Below are 18,800 nucleotides of genomic sequence, written 5' to 3' on the forward strand. Positions count from 1 at the left end.
ACTCCAAGAAGAAAAATACTCCCACTCCAATACACCCATACTCCCAAGACCCTTGACTGGGAAATTAAGACAGTTCTTCGCGTTTTAGAGTCATCAAATTCGCGAATAATCGTGCAGCTAGACAGACAGACTTTTTGTGAATAGATTTCGGCCAAAATTGGATAAAATTCTACAAGTTTGGTCGTAAGTCCACATGCCAAACTTTATCCACCCAAACTGCCAGAGGTTTCGAATAATCGTATTGAGAGACAGGCAAACATATTTCCACAAATGAATGCTTCAATCACAGAAGGCTTTGAAATTTGGAGATTCTTCGATACTTCCTCTATTACTTCGTATGTGATAAAGCAAAAAAATGTTGAACAGAGATTTGAAAAAATTAAGGAATTTCATTTGCACTCGGAGGTAGATTGGCCAGGTTGCCAACTTCCCGGATAGCAAGTGTGCCTTTTACATCTAAGAAAAAATATTACCTTAGGATGCGTATATTACTGTCTGTATTCAGCATAAATATTAAAAAGAGCTACAATGAAATCCAAATTGGACTTCGATGTCGATGTCGTATATAAGATTTTGAATCGAATCTTGTAAACCTAATGGCATTTCTAATAGCATTAGTTTTACAAAGTCTTGTAAACCTAATGGCATTTCTAATAGCATTAGTTTTACAAAGTCTTGTAAACCTAATGGCATTTCTAATAGCATTAGTTTTACAAAGTCTTGTAAACCTAATGGCATTCCAAATAGCATTAGGTTTACAAAGTCTTGTAAACCTAATGGCATTCCAAATAGCATTAGGTTTACAAAGTCTTGTAAACCTAATGGCATTCCAAATAGCATTAGGTTTACAAAGTCTTGTAAACCTAATGGCATTCCTAATAGCATTAGCTTTACAAAGTCTTGTAAACCTAATGGCATCCCTAATAGCATTAGCTTTACAAAGTCTTGTAAACCTAATGGCATCCCTAATAGCATTAGCTTTACAAAGTCTTGTAAACCTAATGGCATTTCTAATAGCATTAGCTTTACAAAGTCTTGTAAACCTAATGGCATTTCTAATAGCATTAGTTTTACAAAGTCTTGTAAACCTAATGGCATTCCTAATAGCATTAGCTTTACAAAGTCTTGTAAACCTAATGGCACGCATTGCATTCGCCATCTTGCTCAATGTTCATAATTTTTATGCTGGGTAGAAGAGAACAGCATCTTTATTAAAGAATATGGGAGAAGATTTCGGAAAGACAACTCGCGCTGTTTTTAGTTATCTTGTTTACTGACAAAGAGATATCATTCCTTTTTTTCTAGGGGTGGAGGATAAAAATCTGAACACATGTGACATTGGCAACCTTCCTCAAGGTTCATAAAGTGACTTTTATGCTGTGGGAATAAAATAATGCCAGTATTAAAGAATAGGCGAGAAAATTTCGGAAAGATATTTCTGCTGGTTTTAGCTACCTTGTTTACAGGCAGACATAATTAATTATTTTTGGAAGGCGTAAATCCAGCGAGGTCAAAAAGATAAGATGCATCAATATCTTGATGGTGGATTTACTGTAAATTCCAACTTTTCATTGGGCCGTGGTGGTCTGGTGCTAAGGTCTTGTCTTCGGAACCCGTGGGTTCGTGACCCGGTTCCACCAAAAAACCGTTGTGTAAGTGGATCTCGTGCAATTTAAATCAGTCTGGGCCGAATGTGTGTGGTATGGTGTGGAAGGAGTATCAACTCAGGTGTCCTCCTGCTCGCCTGACTTCGTCATCATTACGAGTCATCATCTGCTTTTAAACGGGACGCTAATATAATTAAACCAATAGTTCTTCCCTGTTTTCATCTTAAAAGTGAAAGTAAGAAGGGTTTAATTTAGGAATAGATCTCAAAAAGCTCCATACTTTGTCCCTTAATGTTGTTATACTTTTACTTATTTTTTTTCTGAAACCTCAATTTCTTGAGATTTCTGATTCATAAGGGGTTAATTTTTGGATGATAGTCGAAGCCTTAACAGAAAAAAATCCTTTATTTGTATCTCGGTCCGAAGATGGCCCTTGTTAAATTTTTCACACCGAGTTCATTTTTACTTCTTTTTCGTTTTTATTCCTGTTTTTTATGCATTAAATTCTTCAGACTTCTCTAACTTGAAATATGTTTTGTTTAATACAATTTTGGGGTACAGATTTTTATGCATACTTAAGACCTTTTTGTGATACATAAAATATTTGATATACATGAGATAGATTGTGATACATGGGATTTTTGTGATAAACAACACAGAAGCTATGTCATACGTGACGCAGTTACATAGATCAAACAGCAAGAGCATGAATACAATAACTACGAGTAACATTCTATCCTTGGATAAAAATGCTTGCGTTACTCTTAGACAAAACACCTGCGTTTGCTTTAAATATTGTTTCAAAGACAAAGAAAGAAACGAGCAGTGAATGCAATTTAAAATACCATACTGATTCATCGACTCGTCGCTGCTAAAGAAAGAACAACTTGAAGGAGCGAACAATAATCTTTTCAAAATCTTTGAAGCTTTCTTAATAAAAGAATTACAGATAAAGAGATTACATTGGTAAAATTCTATACACTGGGTGTCCGTTTTTGTAGACCCAATATCATATTTCTAGGTTATTAGAAATATAAAGTTCTAATTGGTTTTAGTTTAGTTATATTAACGTCCCGTTTTAAAGCAACACTAGGGCTATTTTGGGACGAACCTCGTCATTTTGAATCGCTGACAGATGACGAGGACGACACCTCAGCTGGGACCCTCCTCTCCACACCACACAAGCGAGAGGATGTTTGGCCTGGACGGATTTAACGAGCACCAGACCCATTTACACGACGGTTCCTCGGTGGAATCGTACCTGAAACCCTCTGGTTCCGAAGCCGAGACCTTACCACTAGGCCACCGCGGCCAAAGTTCCAGTTAGATTAAATGACAACAATTTTTTCTTTCAATTGTTTGAGTCAATAAATATATTTCTCGGAATGTTTAGAAATCTAATTTTTTATACTGAATCTAATTTTATATATTTCCGGGTCTCATCATATTTAGTAAAATATTCCTGCCACTATAAAATTTTAAACAAAACAAATTCCATTCTTCTGCGATTAAAGCTCATAGACTTATATAACGTTGAAAATCACAATTTTAGACTAATTTTATAGTTAAATTATGAGCCTGGAAAGAATTCTTAAAGGACCATTTGCAAATTGAAATGATGCACCTTTGTGTTAATTTCCAAACTGTTAATTAAAATAAATTTGCATATGAACCTCTATTTATATTAAACATTTATAACTTGGTTTATTTTAAACATAAAACCGTGGAATTTTTTAATCATATATTTTAAACTATTGAAAAAATTTTACCAATTGTGAGTGATGGAAATTTGGTAAGGGGAAAGATTTTAGTTTTAGTTATATTAACGTCCCGTTTAAAGCAACACTAGGGCTATTTTGGGACAGACCTCGTAATTTTGAACCTCGGTCAGATGACGAGGACGACACCTGAGCTGGCACCCCCCACTCCACACCACGCCATACCAGCGATAGGACGTTTGGTCATGACGAATTTAACTTGCAACTGACCCTCTTACACGACGGTTCTTCGATGGAATTTTGACACGAACCTGAAACCCTCCGGTTCCGAAGCCGAGACCTTACCACCAGGCCACCGCGGCCTTGGTAAGGGGAAAAGATCATATAAAAAGTTAGAACTCATTAATTTTTCAGAAATACATTTATTAACTCAAACAATATAAAATAGATTTATCCCTATCATTGAAATCATATCTCAATTTGAAACTATAAGTCTAGCTCTATGGGTTTTAGAATTACCTGTTTTGTCATTATAACAGCCGATTTTCTGTATACAGATTTCAATGCACAGAAATACGTTGCAAAGTTTTTTACTACTTTTTCATTGAAAACAATTATGCATCGTCAATTTACTAAAATTGAAGAAGGCTTAAAAGATTTAACTATAAAAGAAATTTGTTTTAAAAAAATGAAGTAAAAAATATCTTTATAATATAAAATATAAAAATATGCACTCGGACAAAACTAAACAAGATTTTATCATTTTCCCAACTATAATTCTTTAAAATATTATTGAACAAAACTGATTTTTGCAGATTTTTATAATTCAAAACATTTCCTCTTTAACACCGCCGATTTGACTATCGTGCAATTCTTTTACCAGTTTTCTTTTTTATTAAATTTATTTATTATTTCACCAAATTCATTCTTTTACCAAATTTAATATTATTTTATTAAATTATAATAATGTTATTATATTAGTTTGAATAATTTTAGCAATATTCTTCATAACTTACAATTAAATTCAAACCATGTTTATTGCTTCATCGATTATTTAATCATGTGGTTTTCTTCCATATTTGAAAACTACGGAAGAAAGCGCACTTTGCAAGCAGAATAAGAAAATAAGGTTCCAGTACGTGAAAGGTAGCGCAAATAATTGGAAGGTAGATCTTCCAGACTCTTAGGTTTTATTTTATGATATCATGTGATGCCATAAGAATTGATTCCATTAAGACATTTCACGTACACAAAACGCAAAACAAGTGAAAGGCTATTAAAACAGCATGACTTTCTTGTCTATATCAATATGATTCTAAAAAGTACTTTGTTGAGGAATCAAAAACATCAAATGGTGCATAAGAGATATCATTCAAGGTCGATCTAACATTCCCGGTGCCTCAGCTGGTAATTAATTTAAAACATCATCGCAAGATAGTTTACAGATACAATATCAGCAGAGAACCTTTATTACTTTCTCGTATATGTAGTATATTATTACCTTTATTACTTTCTCGTAAATGTAGTATATTATTTATTACCTTTATTACTTTCTCGTAAATGTAGTATATTATTACCTTTATTACTTTCTCGTATATGTAGTATATTATTACCTTTATTACTTTCTCGTAAATGTAGTATATTATTACCTTTATTACTTTCTCGTAAATGTAGTATATTATTACCTTTATTACTTCCTCGTATATGTAGTATATTATTACCTTTATTACTTCCTCGTATATGTAGTATATTATTACCTTTATTACTTTCTCGTATATGTAATATATTATTACCTTTATAACTTTCTTGTATATGTATGTAGTATAAAAAATTACTGTAATCGTCAAAAAATTCGAACTCCAGATTTTAATGAATCTTATTGTTTTAGACTTCCCTGTGTTAGAAAAACCCATTTTTAGAAAATGTCTTTGATAAAGATAACTAAAAAATGCTTTGAACCAAACGGATGAAATTTAGTGCACGGTCTTTACACCAAATTCGTGGATTTCTCTCAAATTTCGAGCAAAATCCTTTCAGAGGCAATCTATTTGTCCAGCTGTTCGAATAGAAATCGATACGATAGCCACAGAACGAAAAGAACTAGATAGATGAAATTCGGTACACAAATTTAACTTGGATGGTATAGACATCTATCAATTTTTGAGCCAAATAAAACAAGGGATTGACCGTCTGTGCTTTCAGAAACTTGTAAATGCAATAGCTGCAAAACGCAATGACTTAAATATATCAAATTGAGTATAGTATTTTGTGACTACAAGTGCAGTTTTGTATCAAATTTTTGTTTCAGTTGGTTGGGAAAAACGCATCTAAAACACAAATTCGATTTTCCGAATTCTTTTAACCGCATGTGAGGGATTATATACCAAACAACTCTCCAAAGATGGCACGATAGATTCAGTATAAATGCTAAATTCAAGCCAAAGGTTTATATTTCGCATTTATTTCAAGCCAGTGTTATGCAATACATTATCTTTAATTAACATTTTTATTAGAAAATATGCGAGAAAATTTTGGGGAGAGTTGGTTGCTTTTAATGTAAAGTGTGGCACAAAATTAATACACACACTTCTATCAATACAAATGTATTGATAGAAGAGGTCCTTCGAGAATATTGTCCTTGGGCCTGCAATGATTTTAATATATCCTCTAAAACTAAATAATAATAGGCGTCTTAAGAGAATGATTATTTCAGTAAATATTGGTTACTTTATAAGAAACATAAATCATGCATTCAGATATTATTTCATAGAAATATGAGTCAAAGATATAAGCAATAACATTTTTATTTCGTGATAATTCCTTATCATAAATATCTTTTTACAATTCTCCATCTAATTGTAAAGCCCGAGGACTCAATCTAGATTGTGCTGCCATCTCCGTTGTTAAAGGCAAATTAATTCCCTGATTGCTGAAATCTCCGACAGATGGCTGCCTAAATGATGCTCTTTCAGTGTTGCAATATACTTGGAGATTATAATTGACGCAGCAGTTTGAATAAGAAATAAACACTAAAAAAACCGTTATTGGAGAGAATATCAAGTAAAAGATAGGTTAAAAAATAAACAGAAATAGGTTTTTTTAATATATATTACTTCCAGCGCAGCAGTTTTCGACTCATTTGTTTAAATTGTCGATTCAATTAAAATTTAGATATTATGGGCTCACTTAAAATGCACTGAATTAAGCGTGAATTCAGTGTTGCAATATAATTGGAGGAAATAATTGATTCAGCAGTTTGAATAAGAAATAAACACTAAAAAAAACGTTAGTGCAGAGAATATCAAGTAAAAGATAGGTTAAAAAATAAACAGAAATAGGCTTTTTAAATATATACAGCGCAGCAGTTTTCGACTCATTTGTTTAAATTGTCGATTCAATTAAAATTTAGATATTATGGGCTCACTTAAAATGCACTGAATTAAGCGTGAATTCAGTGTTGCAATATAATTGGAGGAAATAATTGATTCAGCAGTTTGAATAAGAAATAAACACTAAAAAAAACGTTAGTGCAGAGAATATCAAGTAAAAGATAGGTTAAAAAATAAACAGAAATAGGCTTTTTAAATATATACAGCGCAGCAGTTTTCGACTCATTTGTTTAAATTGTCGATTCAATTAAAATTTAGATATTATGGGCTCACTTAAAATGCACTGAATTAAGCGTGAATTCAGTGTTGCAATATAATTGGAGGAAATAATTGATTCAGCAGTTTGAATAAGAAATAAACACTAAAAAAAACGTTAGTGCAGAGAATATCAAGTAAAAGATAGGTTAAAAAATAAACAGAAATAGGCTTTTTAAATATATACAGCGCAGCAGTTTTCGACTCATTTGTTTAAATTGTCGATTCAATTAAAATTTAGATATTATGGGCTCACTTAAAATGCACTGAATTAAGCGTGAATTCAGTGTTGCAATATAATTGGAGGAAATAATTGATTCAACAGTTTGAATAAGAAATAAACACTAAAAAAAACGTTAGTGCAGAGAATATCAAGTAAAAGATAGGTTAAAAAATAAACAGAAATAGGCTTTTTAAATATATACAGCGCAGCAGTTTTCGACTCATTTGTTTAAATTGTCGATTCAATTAAAATTTAGATATTATGGGCTCACTTAAAATGCACTGAATTAAGCGTGAATTCAGTGTTGCAATATAATTGGAGGAAATAATTGATTCAACAGTTTGAATAAGAAATAAACACTAAAAAAAACGTTAGTGCAGAGAATATCAAGTAAAAGATAGGTTAAAAAATAAACAGAAATAGGCTTTTTAAATATATACAGCGCAGCAGTTTTCGACTCATTTGTTTAAATTGTCGATTCAATTAAAATTTAGATATTATGGGCTGATTTAAAATGCACTGAATTAAGCGTAAGATATTTTCGGACACATGCTATATAGACCATGGGGTAAAGATTCATGAAGAAAAATAAAGTAAAAAGTATTTGTCAGTTGGAGAAAAAGGAGCTCCAGGCTGAGTTTTGGCAATGAAATAGGCATAGAAATTTTAAAAGATAACTTTACCTAATTATTCAAGCTTTTAATGGAATTTTAATCCAGAAATGTTGCATTAGTTCTTACATTTCATATTTATGATACATCTGTGGACATAGCAATTTATGTTTTCGCTTCTTCCATTCATTTTCTTAACGTTTGAAATCTTTAAATTAACGACCAAATTGTAATGTAATAAAATTCAATTAAATGTTGAACACAAAATGTATCAATTAAAAGAGCATTTCTGTATTAAAATGTCCATTAAATTTTAATTAATAGACCTGAAAAAATCTTTTTATCAGAGAAAATTTCTTTTTTCTATTTCTATAAATTTTATATCAAAATTCAGTCTACAACCCCATTTTACAATTGGGGACCTTAATGCAAACATTTTTTCTATTTCTTATAAATCGGTTGCCAATATTCTAAATTGTACATTTACGAAATGATGGTGAATTTTCTCAATTTATTCTTTGTAAATGAGCTCTAAAGACATTTACTTTATACGTGTTTAGAGGCTCTGATAGTTTATTTTAATTTTTAATTTCAGGTGAAGAATATATTTATTTCTACAACCAATGTGTATAAAATAATAGAATTAAATATTGATAAATATAGTGATAAAGCATTTTAATTATCAATTATACTTAAAATTACTATACTAGTTTCGGAAATAGTAGTTAAGATGTAATACAAAAAAGAGAAACAATGTATTAAAAATTATTCAAATTAACAAAAAAGAATCCGTCAGATAAATAAACTATTATTAAAAATCATTTAATAAAAACTAATATAATTATTATTTAGATTTTTCATAACACATATTTTATATTTGCAAAGAACTTATCAATCTTACTATCAATCTCTGATTATTCAAAAAAGTTAAATAATTCAAATAGAAACAAAACATCGTATAAATAAAATATTAAAATACGACTTAATTTTATTTAAAGTAAATAAAAAACATAGAAACTCCGCTTATTGCATTACATGACTCAAAATAAATACCAATCAAATAAAGATAGCTGTAAACATTTAATCTCAATCCATTAAAATGAATTAAGACTTTAAAAAATGCAAACATTGAATTAAAAAACATATTATGAACTAAAGATTATAAACACTAAATCTTAAAAACATTGAAAAATTATTAAAATTTTTTAAACTATAAACTCTTATTTTTAAAAAACTAAAAAAGTAACTTTTAAAAATTATAAGAAATCAATCATAAAAAGGCTGAAATCTTTATTAAGAAATATTTAAAAATGAAAATAATTTTTAAAGAGCTGAAGGTCATGTAAAAATAATCAAGGTTTTTATCAAAGTGCTTCATGAAGAATTGTATATTTTATTAAGGTGACGTTATCAATATAATTAAATTTAACAAATGTATTCTCAAATTATTGCTTGCTTTTTCAAGTTCTGATTGGTACAGTAAACTGAATATAGTTAAGTATAACAAACCCAGTCATTGATTTAAATTAAACGATTTTCATATCCGCAAATTTGCAGATGAGTCGACCTATAAAAATTTTCATGATAAAATAATTTTTTGAGACAATTCTTAATATTTCTATCTGAACAATCAATCGGCTAATTGTTTTTGATCAACTCTAACATTGGAGGTGTTAGCTAATTTTTTTTTTCAATATCCAGAGTATATTTCTCAGGCATTGGATGTAATGTACACTGCTATTCCTTTAAAAAAATGCAAACTTTCAAAACCTTTCTTTACGCACAATGGGTCAAACATTTTACTTCATTGTAATTGAAATAGCATTAATATTTTGCACTATATACATCTGAATGATAATGCAGAAAATTTGTATATAATCACACTATGTATCTTATCGAGTTCTTTGAAATATGATCAAAGGCGATGAAACATTCATTATCCGCGCAGCTGAATATTTATTTCCTTTAGTCTTTTTTTGGAAAGATTTATCGACTTTCATTTTAAGGAAATAAAAATATGTACAGTTCAAAATAAAAAAGAATTTTTCAATGCATGCTCTTATTAGTGTAGTGAAAATCGAAATATTATTTTATTTTGTTAAATTTATTTAATTATTATTAATTTGTCTAAAACGTTGACAAAAATTTGTTTAGACAAATAAATTAAGTTTCTGTTGTTTTATGCTGTATGTTTTTTATTAATGATTTGTAATTATAAATATTATTAGAAGTGTAAAAGCATTTATTTTTTTCAAATTTGTACCACTAGTATTAAATAAAAATTTAATTAAATTAATAGATTAATAATAAACAAGTTCTGAAAATATTTTTAAAAAATGTTTAATTTTAGAGCAGACATTCAAGTCAAAAACCTTTATAATTCAATTACATTCAAAGTTGAGTAAGTTGTGTGGGAAATTAGGCTTCGATGTTATCGAGGGGAAAAAACCACATTAAAATTTCAGTTAATATTAATTTAAAAAAGTCTAACTAAAGTTTCGAGAAATCTTTACATCAGGGACCAAAAAGTAATGACACCCTAAATGGGGCAATTTCCTGCCCAAATGGCGGCACTGGACTGTGTTTTGAATAATGTTAATTTCATACATAACATGCTTTGCCGAAGTCCATTTAGGCTAAAGAATGTCATTTAAAAATAATAATTCGAACCATTTTATAAAATCTCTTCCATCAAGGATAGAGTCGGGTTCAATGACATGATAGTATCATTAAAAACTTAAGTCTGAGGGGGATCTATCTGTTAATGGTATGTTGTCTTTCGCAGTAGTATAACTTCACTTTCTAGCTTCTTATAGAAACTGCGCAGATAAGTATCAGAAGCTCTCTTCCTGAACTTTCAATTACGGAAGAAAACTGAGCCAGTAAGCATTTGATAAAAAAGGAAAATGGCTTGCATTTAAATCAGCGATGAAATTTATTGCCTTAAATCACGAGAGGTACGTATAAAGAAATGCTGAAATTCAGGTAAGAATCGCATGATTATTCCGTTGATATGATGAAAAGGCGATTCTGAATTGTTTGTTTGCTTTTTTGTGTGGTGTGGCTGTTATCACTACCGTTTACGACTCGTAAACAACTGTTACTTGTAGTGTGCTGCTATCTAATCGTCTGGGCTGTATATATTTGTCGTCTGGGTGTTTGTCGTCTCTGCGCATTCGTCTTTTCCAGTGTAATAAAAGTCGTCGTCTTTTCTACTAAAGGACTGTTTATTTCTGCATCGAACATCAAATCGTAAAAGAACCCCTATGGACGAGGGAGGGAATGCGTAACACTTCTGACTGAATGAAGAATTTGACACGTCAAGTAGGTGTTTATGTTATAATACTTATATATGTAATAGGTGAAGTGTTGAATTAAGTGCAGCTGCAAAAATGTTGAAAAAAGCAGCCAGCGAGATATTTTCATACATCGACATGTTTACATTTACAACATGCGCCTCATTAAAAATCATATAGGCTTTTCTTTATTTGATATTTGCCTGTGTATTTTCTTTAAAATCGAAGGAAATTATTATATGTTTTTTTACATTATTTTATGAGAAGTATACAATGAAAAATCGTAAAAAAAAAATCAATTTACAGATTTTGACGAATTTTCATGTTTCATACCTCCGAGAGTGAAGTTATTGATGTACGAACACAATAACTGAAAACAGTTTTTAGCAAGATGAATGAAATTAGGTATGTTAAACTTGCAGAGTAATATTAAATTCTGAGCAAAGTCCATGCAGGGAAAGTCTGTCTGCCCGGTTACAAGGTTTTTCTATAATTATTGAAGAAATTACAACTGTGCTACTAAAGGGAGTGGAAAAGAGGATTAGACGATTCTACATTTTTTTCCGCCATAGCTTTGAAAGACACTGGCTTACAAATTTTTTAACGACATTTTAAAATTGTCTTTAAAAAAAAATTTTCCATACAGGTTTACTTTGCTTTTTAATCAATTTTTCAAAATTAATTTGAACAATATCAATTGCATTTTTGATGAAGTCTTAAATCTATTTATCGTGTAATTATATCTCTATATATATTTTGTGTGTGTGTGTGTGTTTTTGCCTTTTTGCAGGTATTTTTATTTTAACTTTTATTACATAGAATACCATCAGGATACGTTTTCCCGAAGTTTCTTTTTGCTACTCTCTAATAAAAATATTAAATGGCACTGGCGTGCAATAGTTACGAAATATTAAATTTTGGCTTGAATTTAGCATTTTTTTTACTGAATCTATCGTGTCCTTGGCGAAATATTTATCCATTAATACATGACATGAAATAAATAGCATCCAAATATCAAATTTGCACTTTAGAGATATTTTTCGCAATCGATTGAAACAAAAATTTAACACAAATCTGCACGTTACAAAATTCTACACCTATTTTGATGCATTTAAGTCTTCGTGTTTTTGAGTTATTACACATTTCTGAAAGTACAGACCGACAGACGGTCAACTCCTCGTTGTATTTACTCCAAATTTGGTAATTTTTTATACTATAGATGTTAAATTTGTGTGCCTAATCTAGCTCTCTTCGTTTTGTAATTACCGTGTTAACTTATATTCGAAACGCCGGACAGACAGAGTTCATCTGAGCGGATATTGCTCCAAGTTTGATATAAAGCTACAAATTCCTTGTAAAGACCACATACCAAATTTTAAACCTCTACCGCAAAGAGTGCTTGAATTATCTTTGTCACAGACAACCGGACAAACAGACAGACTTTTTCCAAAAAAGTGTTTTTGGAACTCTGGAAAGTTGATGCGTGGATATTATTCAAAATCTGTAATTCGAATTTTTTTGACGATTAAAATTCTTTATAATGCGTATATGAGAAGGTAAAAAGCAAACATTTTTAAATGCGTGCGCAGTATTCACCGTTATATATTTTCTTTTAAAAATGTCGTTATTATCTTTACTAACTTTAGAATATTGACTATTTAGGAATTGTTAATAAAAATTTAGTGCCCTGAAAACTTTAAAAAAGTTAAATATTGTGGAATGAAGAGGTATGTGTTTTTTTCCTTCTTTCGCAATAGACAATTTATCACACACATACGGCGAAATCTTTTATTTCATACTCGACGGAATTTTAATAACGAAATGTGTGCTTGCATTGCTTGGTAGTAAATATATCTCGATTACAAAATGTCTTGAGATATTTAATATAAAAGGTATTTCATTCTTAATTTTTCCTATTTCTTCCTATTGATTTTAATTTTTTTCTCGTATTGCCATAACTTCGAAATTTTATTCATAACCGAAAGTACAAGGAAAAAATTATTAAGACAGTTATTTAATTTCTCACTTATTTGATAGATGGCAGCACATGTCATTGAGAAAATATAAAACATCAAATTGTTTTATTCTTGTTTATAATAATAATAATACTTTAGCTTTTAAAATGAGTTTTTAATAATAGGACATGTGGAAGAAGCAACATGTTTTTCTCAATAAAATTATTTTTTGAAATGAAAAAATGAACAATCACTTTAAAATGTGGAATGTTGATAGCAAAATGGCACTGGAATTTTTTTCTTCTGCTCCAATATGATCCTTTGATAGCCTGACATATTATTTGTTATTTGCTTAATGTGTCATGCATAATAATAAAAATAAAAATAAAAACTTTGAAAATTGTCTGTTGGGCAAATCATTGTCTGAGGAAGAACTACCACATTTCGCGAATAGTTACTTTTTGATAGCTGATCAGAAAGAATTTTCAACAATATTATAATTAAATTTCTCATTAAAAGTTAATATCAACTTTGTCGTTTTCTCTGAATAACTTTAGAACATAAAATTATAGGAAAAAATTTTTACTCAATTTTTAAATTTAAAAAAAATGATCGAATATCGCATTTTAATAGATTTTTTCGTAACTATCGTTCACAATTGGCATACTGTTGATAAATCAAATACATTTGTTAGAGAGTATAACAGAAAGTGTTTGGTAATTTATTTCCGCTGGTTTTCATCGCATGTGCAAAAAATACATAATATTTCGAAAAATGCCTCAATTACACCCCTTGCAAAAAATATAAATATATTTTCTGTAATATTAAAATGTTATTTTTTTTGAAAATTAACATTTATCATTAAAAATATTATATATGGTTTTTTTTAAATAGATTTTTTCGTTGGTGTCTTCGTATGTCAATATGTACTGTTTTTTCATAGATTTTTACTTTCTTTTAACGATATTTAAAATTATTAATTAATTCTAATTGCTTAAAATTATTCAATAGTTCCTTAAAATTTTGTTTATTAATGTGGAAAAATAAGAATATATAAATGAATGTTTCGTAACAATTACATAGTTTATTAATAATAAAGCATTAACATTTTTTAAATCCTGAAGTTTTTGTGGTTGTACGGTGTATTGTTATTTTGAGAATTTTTAATCAAACCCCCAACTAATTTTTAAAAAACATTATTGAAGAATATCTTTTATCCAAATATTAAAACATTTTAAAAAAAGACAGAATTTATTTGAGCAGTTCTAAACATAGAAAATTCGAACAAAAATCACCCTCACAGTATCGTATCATAATATAATATAAAAACCATAAATATAACAAAAAAAATACTAAATTGCATAATAAATACAAAATAACAGAATCTGAAGAGAAAGAATCGTAAATTCAGCAATTAAGAGCTTGTCATTAAAAATATTTTTAAGAAGATTATCCATACGATTGTTATATCTCAAAAAAAGTATTTACATTTTTTTTAATGCCGAAATTTTTATTTTTATTTTCCCAAACGTCTTTTTATGATCCGCGGAATTAAAATTTTTTAGAATTCGATGGACTTGTTTAAGAGAAGACATATATATGCAGCCACAATCACTTTTATTTATATTAAGGTAATCATAAATTAAAGATCAAAGAGTAGATAATTGAAATAAAAAGAGAAGAAGTTGGAAAAGGACTGAAAGATTGTTTTCTCACTTGTTCATATTTTCATTTTCTGAAATGCAAATGAGACATAATTTTTCATTCAAATGATATCAAATAAAAAACCAAGAGCACAAATAATCTGAATCGAATCGTATATGTTTATATTTCGAAGTACTCGATAAGATAGTTATGCGGCAGTTATGAAAAACTTTCATAACCAGTAGATTTAAATTATACATGAAGTGTTAAACGTTGTCGCTGTTGCAATTGAAACGATGCGGAAAATTTGAATCATTACGCATAATGTAAGTCTTTAAAGATTTCGTTTTTTTTAACAAGCTGTAATAGGGTATATTGTATTGAATGTTTTTGAAATATACACTGAAAGCTACATGTGGAAAAATCTGGCGATAATTGCCAATGTTTTGTTTAATCATAAGCAGATTACAGATTGATTTTTTTAAATCAGATTATTAGTATTTGTCTTTGAAAAATTATTTTAATATAAAAATATTTATATACTGGCATACTATCAGTAAATTGCAGGATTTGAAAAATAAATTTTAAAGCATGCTATAAAATTTAAACCTTAAGGCTTCGAAATTCTGTATGTAATTATTTCTTGGAAAGTATATATTTGCTAAGAAAGTTTTTTTAAAATTGTTATTAAATTTTTAATTAAAAATTAATTTAAATATGAACATTTTTTTCTTCATGATTTCATCGAGTATTATTGCATAATAAAAACAAGTTTTACCTCACATTAACTACCAAAACATGAGCATCTCAATGCTATTTTCAAGCGATATTTCTTATTCTAATGAATTTACTAAAATTTATTATGTAAAAATTTATTTCATAGAATTTTTTTCTTATAATTTGTTAGAAATTTAAACACTCAGAAATCTATTGAATCATGAATATGACTTCGTAAATATGCAGTAGTAAATAATAGCTAAATAAATATTAATAGCGAACTCATTTTAAACTTCGGAGTTTAATAATCATTTTATTTATCATCATTAATATCATTTAATATTAATATCATTCATATCATCAATATGAGTTCATATATTAATCTGTATATATTATATATTAAACATTCATATTTTATTATTAATATCATTCGTAACATTAAGAAATATCATTTAATTATTCATATCATTTCATCAGTTTTATAAGAGCTATTTCAACAGTTATATATTGTCTTGTTCATTGAATTATATGCCTTTCAGGTTTTCTGTCATTTCAGCAAAAATTTTATGATTAAGTTTAAGCGAGAAGTAAGCACATTTTTTTTTAATTATAAGAACAGAAAGAAGAATCATTCAAAATTGAAGTTGCATTGAAGTAAGTTCTCTGATTCAATAAGAAAAATTATGTGCACTATTATAAAAAAAGAAAAATATCAAACTAAAAGATATAATTTTTATTTTAAGAAACTATAGATTTTTTTTAGCAGTCTATACTTCTGAAGTTAGAGGTCAACTTTGATTTCCAAGGTTAAAAAACTTTACTAATCTTTTCCCAACAGGCGTGACATATATGTATCACCAGTGAACGACTCTCACAGCGGAGCTTACCACCCGTGAATTTCTAGAAATCGAACTCATGGGACGGTGATACATATGTGCAATTTAAACTGAAATAATTTTTAAACGCCACTAGAAGGCTCCCTGTGCCCATTACTTTTGACATAATTATAGTATTAGTATCCTGACCTTCAGTTTGCTCATATTCAGCCTTTGGTATTTTCTTCATCAGCTGTTGCGAGGGGGCGGGGGTATGAATTATGTAAAAAAACAGAGTTGGGTTGTGTAACTGTCCACTTGATAGAATCATTCGTGTTTCTGATCTCCCTCCGAAATCTTTTCTTTTTTGTTATTACTGTTTAAACGTAACTACTCTTTTTGGGTTCTTCCTTGAATTCTGTGTATGTTCCGTAGTTTCTGGATATATTTTGCGCACTTTTCTATTTATTGCGGAAAGCTTTGATTTCGGTTTATGATGACAAGAAAACGCGATTTATCAAAGGAAGAATGAACTCATATTATAGATGCACTAACAGCCTAAAAAGGTAGAAAAACTGACGATGTTAGGACATAAATTTTTTTATTTTTGGCTTAGGGCCGCAAAACCTCTCTTCTGTGGGAGGAATCCTTTCGCGTACGCTTCGTCCTGTACGTACATGCAGGATACAGGCCTCCCGTCCCGAAAAGGTTTTAAAGATAGGCTTCCGAAATCTATTTAATAATGAAAGCTAGTCGAATTTTTATATCTTAATTACTAGTAACATTTGTAAAATTCTTGATAAAATAACAATTGTAACAATGGAAATAATTGGGCATTTTTCTAAATCTTGCAATAAACGTTCCTAAAAAATAACTTAAGATATGTTTAAAAATTCATTAAACCTCAACTAAAGAATTCAACCATAATTAATTTGGTATCAATTAAAAGATAATTTTTAAAAGTTTTAGAAATGGTTAAAAATTAATTTTCTACAATAATATCGTAGAACGTTATGGCAATATAAATGCCAAATATCTGCTTAAATTTTAATTAATAGAAATTCTACTTAAAATTTTAAAAAAAAATTCACAAGGGCGCTCTGAGATGCACATTTTTATTCTCCAAAATCAATTCTCCTGTAAAATTTAGGTGTTCTAGCTGAAAGATTTTAGCTTGTAATGCGCCAACACACACACACACACACACATTCACGCCTTCATCTTTATTATTAGTAGAATAGTAGCTACAATTTTTATTCTCTATATAGAATTCAAAAAATTTAGTGAAATCTCACGCAACTTCTAATGGATGAATGAATTACAGGAAACTGATGAATGATTTTGTTAGAAAAGTCTGTTGTGCAAAAAGCGGAAATTGCAAAATCCCAGTTTATTAGTCTGTGTTGTTTATAAAATCCGATCCGAGGTCTTTCCCACATATGCAACAGAACATAAATTTTGTTCCTACTTTACGCTCCCACACAGAGGGTTGATTTACGTTTATCAGTGTGAATTTTGTTCTCCAAAGCTGAAGATTTTGTGAGACATTACAACAAATTTTGAATAAAAAATGGGAATCCTAGATTCTCTCTGAAATAAACCACTTAAATTATAACGCAAAACAAAAGGACTTTACCGAACTTCAATGTATGCATGTTGTTGCGAATAATTAAGGAGTTCTTTTCACGATTTGTTATTCGATGAAGAAACACACAATCAATAGGCCTGAGTAGAAAACAACGAAGTTTATTGAACATGAAGACATAATACAATAAATACACAACCGAGACGAAAACAGGAAACACATATCAACACACTACATCAAACAGTAGATTAAAAGTAGTAATAAATAGCAATAACAACAACAGCACACAACGCGGTTGGACAGAATTCAGCAGGAGGAGGTAATCTATTTAACTTCACTCTACTGTCACTCCTAACGCCTATGATTTTCCACAGTCTCCTCGCGGCTATTATTAGGTCGTATATTCTTTCCATGATTGATTTCGGCTTGATATTGTTGGCCTTTTATAGTTCCCGGAGGAGGACAGACAAAGTTCCAGAACAATCAGGCTTATCTCGGTTCCTATTGGCTCAATCGCTAAAATTCTGGAAGTTTCCAGTATTATCTATTTTGTAGCCAATGTCGCCAAATCCATCACCAAAGCGCCAAGTTTGTTGCCAAGCGCTGAGACTACTGATTCGGTATCCGATCAGCATCCAGCAGAGCTGATCGTAAAATGGTCTTTCCAGTGATTGAACCAACCATGCTCGGAAGCAGCATCCCAGATTTGTAACAATATGTATTACAAACTAGCCGTTTTAGATGATCATTTGATACTCTAGGAATACTGTTTGCGTGTGGTTAAATTTCATCTCTAATATATAGTTTGATGTTCATGTTTATCTCCACAAAGATATATTTAAGCTTCAGAGTGTGATAGATATTAAAGTCGTGTTGCATTTTTTTCTATTGATTGTGTACACGAACCATTTTAATGCAGTTAAGTCTCTCTTTTAATAACCAGTAAAGATAAATGAATCAGCCCAGTGAATGAATTTTAATTATT

At 29.6% G+C, this 18,800-nt stretch overlaps 1 protein-coding gene across 3 annotated transcripts in view; it reads left to right on the forward strand.

Moving 5' to 3' along the window:
• Positions 1 to 10,938: 10,938 nt before the first annotated feature.
• The window catches only part of LOC129980895 (protein unc-93 homolog A-like), a 40,970-nt gene continuing 33,108 nt past the window's right edge, over positions 10,939 to 18,800 (forward strand). For all 3 annotated transcript variants that reach the window (XM_056091353.1, XM_056091350.1, XM_056091351.1), the window contains exon 1: positions 10,939 to 11,127. The gene's annotated coding sequence lies outside the window, so the exon portion shown is untranslated. The remainder of the gene's footprint in view (positions 11,128 to 18,800) is intronic.

The sequence above is a fragment of the Argiope bruennichi genome, chromosome 8, assembly GCF_947563725.1.
Source record: "Argiope bruennichi chromosome 8, qqArgBrue1.1, whole genome shotgun sequence".
Lineage (NCBI taxonomy): Eukaryota > Metazoa > Arthropoda > Arachnida > Araneae > Araneidae > Argiope > Argiope bruennichi.